This window comes from Adiantum capillus-veneris, chromosome 15, assembly GCF_014529385.1.
Source record: "Adiantum capillus-veneris isolate H3 chromosome 15, ASM1452938v2, whole genome shotgun sequence".
In the NCBI taxonomy this organism is placed as follows: domain Eukaryota; kingdom Viridiplantae; phylum Streptophyta; class Polypodiopsida; order Polypodiales; family Pteridaceae; genus Adiantum; species Adiantum capillus-veneris.
The window spans coordinates 134,814,279-134,820,375 of NC_140945.1; positions in this window are offsets into that span (position 1 = coordinate 134,814,279).

Below are 6,097 nucleotides of genomic sequence, written 5' to 3' on the forward strand. Positions count from 1 at the left end.
TCGGCCTACCATGAAAAATGCCTAAAAACTCAAAAACGAGCCCAATAAAGGGGCAAAACTTTTTGTAACAGAGGGGCTCTTTGTTTTTTTTTTTACTGTATGTGTGGGAGAGCAAGTGAGAGAGAGAGTGAGAAGCTCAGAAGAGCATTGTAATGGAGCTTGGAAGCTGTTAATGAAAAATCCTCTTGGTCAATTGTACCGTGTCGCTCCCCCCTTCCCCTTTTCTCTTTGTCGTCTCGTCTGTTGCCAGCCGCGGTGTCGGTGAAGCGTGTGTACGCCCGGATCGTTGGTGCTTTGCAAAAGGAGAGAGAGAGAGAGTGTAAGTGTATGTGCGAAGAGAGGCAGAGCAGGTGCAGTGAGGAGTGGGCTCATTTTGCAATCTTGGAAAGCGCGTGTGAGCTTGGGAACTGTGCAAGTGAAGCGGATTATGTGCAAATTGTCGTTTTTGAAGGTGTTTTCGAGTGGATTGGGGTGTTGTGTTGACCTTGGGCTATAGAGAGGCACTTCTAGTCGTGCCGAGTATCGTTCCCCATTCCCCCTCTCCAACGCCTTCAAGAGGACATGCCTTTTTTTTAATGCTTGTAAGCTTTTTAGTCCAAAGAATTATCCTAGTGAAGAGTTGGACTTGGCTGCCTTCAGTAAACTAGGTTGAAAAAAAACTTGAACCAATTTGAGAGTTTGGTGAATGATGCAAAAAATTGCTTGGAGATCTAGATCCATTCATTGTAGTTTTGGCGATCAATATTAAAAGTACAAGCTTTCAAGATTTGTAGGATGCATGTAAGATGATTTCATCATGCAAGATTCTTTCCCAAACATGACGAGGCTTTGGGAGTTCCTTTTGTAATTCCTATGGATATAGTTGTTGTAGAATGTGAGTTTTCTCTCCAAAGTAGCATCAAATTAGCTCAATGGATACGCATGAACACAAAAAAATACATGCTCATAAGCTCAAATGTTCCTAAAAAGACGTCATATGTTCAATGGGAAGATGTCTTTGCAGTTTGGAATAAGAAGAAGAAAAAGAGAAGTGTCAAGATCTCTACATAGGTTGGTGGTGGTCCATTTGAAATCGTTTTATGTTGTGGCCTTATTAAAGCGTCTAAATTTTGAACTCAAATTTTCTATCTCTAATGCAATTTTTGTGTCCGTGTAAAGTTTTGTAACATTTTTGTTGATAGTTAGCGGCCAATGTTAATGACCTATTTTTTTAGGAATAACATGATGGTTTCTTTGTTAAATATGTTATTTCAATCTTCTACTTTATGTGTGGGTGTAGTCAAGATTTGATTTTTTATTCATAATGATAGCCGTTTTTTGGCTATCCATATTTGCCATAGTGAGCTACCTCCCCAAGAAAAATCATCTAAACACTATGTTTATCCTCATTTTTTCATAGTGTAGTCAAGATTTGATTTATTATTCCTAGTGATATAGATGTTTCCATAGAGCATATGTTCTTGCAAAGACATATCCACATTCCCCGATCATAGAGCGAGTAGACATGACTTGTGAGACATTATCACATCAGGTTCCTATAAACCATGTTGATGAGACCATAGTAGAGGCCATATCACAGATATTAGAGTCATTGGAGCCTACTTTGGCCTCTACACCAAAGTGTAGTGCTACTTTAGCAGGGTCCACAAGGGGTTCTAGCCATAGCTTGACTCATAGAGCTTATCATAGGAATAGACAAATTTATGTTCCCCATAGAGAGCTTCATGATAGCTTTTTGTCTAGTGACAACACACTTGTGTGGATATCAATCCACAAAGCACATGATTGTGCATCACATGGATGGCTAGGTTTGAGAAAATCACTAGAGGCACAAGGACTTTATGAGGGACATAGACACGTTTGGGTTAGAGGTAATGTAGTAGCACACCCCATGATAAGCACTCATAGTTGTTTTACGCTTCCTAGAGGAGATACATTATAGCAAAGATGTCCAATAGAGGAACCATAACAGTATACGAGACGTTCGTGATGATGACAGTGGCCATCTACTACAAGACAGTCTGGACCTAGAGGCAAACGAGCTAGACTTTTATGACCACATGTGAGGAGAGCTTGACATACATTCATTGCGACACGATGGAAGTTGAAGATCTAGCTACTAAAGAGACAACCACCTATCACACCACATGTGACACTAGCCATAGCTCACATGAGTTTTCCAGTGATTATGCCATTGACTTATGGCTAGACAAGAGTCAGCCATTGAGAGGGACCCCGAGCCATAAAGTTCATTGACCACACAATCATAGGTTGATGTCATCCCTAGACCCATCAATTGTGCTATAGATTCCACTATCCATATGGAGCTAGGTGCTAGCCAATCAATGACCATTAGATAGAGAGCTAGGAGATTGCATATTTTGTTGTTTGGAGAGGTTTCTCTTATCCCTCCTAGTTGCACTAGAGACTTGATTTGTGTAGATTGACTATGGTGCACTAGACACATGCATGTATACTAGAGGTACTTTTTTTCCATTGGCTTTTCTCTCTCTAGGAATCAAGGTATGAGACCTTAGTATAGGATTTCTTTCATTTTTTAACTAGGTAATAAAACTCTCACCTTTATGCTGACACATATTTACACGTGGTAGTATTTTGTTTATAATTTTGTAGCATAGATGGACTTCAGATTTCACACAGCATGGATAGATCAAGATCTAGCATCACATGTTTACTTCCACAACGATTGAGGAGACACATCACATATCTCTAGGTGTACTACTTTCCATGATTCATTGTTACCAGCAAGCTAACTCGGATACCATTTTTCGGAGCCTTCATTGTAAAAACATTTATTATTTTGATGAATCAAGAACATTGTAACTCCTACTTTCTGGGTAAAGATTGTAATTGATGAGCCGGAGCTAGAAGCTTCCAGATTGTATCAATGTGTCATTAGTTAGAGCTCCCAGATTATTAGTTTTGACCACCAAAAACCTTGGCTAAGGTATAAAAGCCAATTTTTGTAAGTTTTTCATAAGTTTTGGATAATAGAAACACAGCGTGAGTTAACAATGCTCACTTCTCTCCTTCTCGTACTTCCTACTCTCTCCCCGGTTTGTCACATTGCAGTTGCGTCTATTGCGTTGCAACCGCTAGTAAGAGCTCTACGCATTGACATAAGCATTTCATGATATTTTGTAACTTTTGGCGTCGTTGACCGACGGCCTAATTCCATCATAAGTAGGAATTTAAGCTTAAAAATAAAAAACTAAGTATAGGTGGGGTATTGGGGCATCATTGCTAAGCATTTAGATGCATTCTGGGTTGAAAACGACTAGGTCAAAAACTCACTTCTGTTAATAATCACGATTTTTGCACTTGACCTTAAAGTGAGATTTGAGACCATAAGCATGTGTCCTTAGGTCTTATAAACATTTTCCTAGAAGTTTTGTTACGTTTGGATGTTGTTTGATGCTGTAACGGATGTAATTTTTTTGTTGATGAATGATTAGCTTTTGGTGATTTCAGTCATTTGAGTGTAGCTTGAGTTAGATGTGGGTTGTTTGTTGTTTTCCAAGAGATTGACAACCTCTTGTAGCCTCTATGCACTAGTCGAGCGAGCTTCGTTCCATGGATTGACAATTATATTCCTTGTTCTTGCAATAAGATAGGAGTGAGGTTAGACACCCATCCCACATTTGGCACCGTTGTCGGGGATTGAAGAGACCTAAACTAGGGAAAACACGAGCGTCTTGTGAAGTTATCCTTTAACTTCCTCTAGGTTCACCTAGAGTAAAAACTTTCTTTTTAAGATCGCATAGCTTAAGATTGTCGTCTTTTGCTGTGTGGAGGTAGCTTGGAAGTAAGTCATACTTGCTAAGTGTCTTTAGGACTTTAAGATTGTAGGATTAGATTAGAATTTTGAGAATGATTGATGGACAAGACAAGTCTTAAGATCAAGGCTCAGAAAACCATAAAAAACAAGCAATCGAGTATTTGTGGACACTTTCCACAACCCCATTGTAGTAGAGTTTAGGAGTAGGGTAAGTAGAATCAGAGGTGGGTTTCAGAACATTGCTCTCTCCAAAGGAATCAATTGTGAGTTGTTATGTGAAGTTGCAAAATTTCAGGTCTACGACTAGAAATATCACCAGAAGACTATCAACCACTCAATCCGACTGGAGAGTATGCTTTAAAAGTTTATGAACTAGTGGGTAAGTTCAAGGACGGATTGAGGTAAAAATTTCAAGAGTTTGCAAAAACTCAGATTATTTACTTTTTCTTGACATTTTAAGCCAAATTAAGTTTTGACTTGACTCATAGACTTAACATAGCTCATGAAAAGACTGTCCAATGAAAAAGTTCCAAAAAATGTTTATTTTAGGCTTAAAGTGACCAAGGGTGATACCAAAGACTCAATGCATGTGTATAAACAACTTTTGTAAAGGCCCATAGAATTTGGATCACCAAACTGGCCAAAAACTTGGTAAAAACTAAAAATTATGTATTGACTTTCGCGAACCTGAGTGTAAATTGGGAAAATTTTGTTCAAACTCAATGGAACTTGACTTATTGGCTTATATTGATGTGATAAACAAGTGTACATGCTCATTTGACCAAAAAGATGCAAAAATTTGCCAGATGTAAATAATTGCGATTATTTACTTATGTCCCATTTTTCAACTTTTTTGACCAAGTTAGCATACCATTAGTTTTAGCATGATATATTGAGTCCACAAACTAAATTTGGTAAGATTTGGATCATTGGATTGAAAATTGTGGCCAAATTTGCAAAGTCAATCTTCAGATACAAAACTGATGACCGTTTGAATAAAAAATTATCCAAATTTGATGAAACTTGGCTAGGGAGCTTAAGTTGAGATGCTTAAAAGATTTGTGTCAAGATTGTGTCAAAAAAGTGCACAAAAATAACATGAGTAAATAATCGCGATTATTTACATCTGCTACCAAATTTGATATTCTTGCACATTTGAGTATACCACAAGGTCAAACATATCAAGTAGACCACACAAATCAATTTTGGTGAAATTTGGATCATAAAAGTGAGACTTAAGCCAGATTCTTGAAAACTGAGTTTGTGGACATGAAACAGTTGTTGATAACTTGGACAAATTTTTTTCAAGTTAGTGAAACTTGTCCAGAGACCTTAACAAGTTGCATACTTGGCAAATCAAGCCAAAAAGTGTAAAAATGTGAGTAAATAAACGCGATTATTTATTACTGATACATAGAGATAAAATTTTTGACTTTTGAACTTGTAAAGTGTTAGAACAACTTAACATAAGGCCATTGGGCAATTTTGGGCTCAATTGGATCCAAATTGGTACATGTTCACTCAGTTTTTAGGTTGCAGATTAGTCCTTTGATTTTTGGCAAAAGTAGAATCTGAAAGTCTCAATTGCTGACTCACTTAGCTCAATTTGAAGTGATACACATGGACTAGTCACAATAGTTAGCAAGAATTATATAGCCTTTGTGAAAGAATAGCTAACTTGATTAAAACTGATACAGGAATCAGATTGCAGACAAGAAATTCAAAGCTTGACAGAAGTTGCAATTAGATCAAGTGGAAGAATCTGACCACAAGTCAATCCGATGGTAAGTACTCTATCCAGCGCTTCACAAGTCTATATGAACCTTAGATCTGGTCGTATACTAGCAAATCAAAGCATATTTGGAGAGACTGCTAGTAGAGTATCCACCGAAGAGAGTGTGAATCAAGGTGATCACTTGCACACATCTTTGAAGAAGTCTCTAACATATTTTCAGAATCACATCTGAAATGTCTTCCTATTCAACTCATTCAGAAAACGGAACGAGAGTGTGATATAAGTACATACTCTCTTTTTATAAGACAAATTGCCATGGAGCTCAGGTTTACCTGGATCCTAATGAAGAGTATGTTATTTTCATTGATGACCATGGCATAGAGTTTGAAGAAGAAATCAGGGCAAACAAACAAGGAAAAATGTACATGAATAGAAATGGAACTCAGTATTTACAAGTTGAAAACCCTGACGTGATAGACAAATGGGGTTTAGAAGTAAATACCATAATTTCAGATATGGCAGCAAAAGAAGGACCACCGACTTTAGAATTTGAGGGATATGAT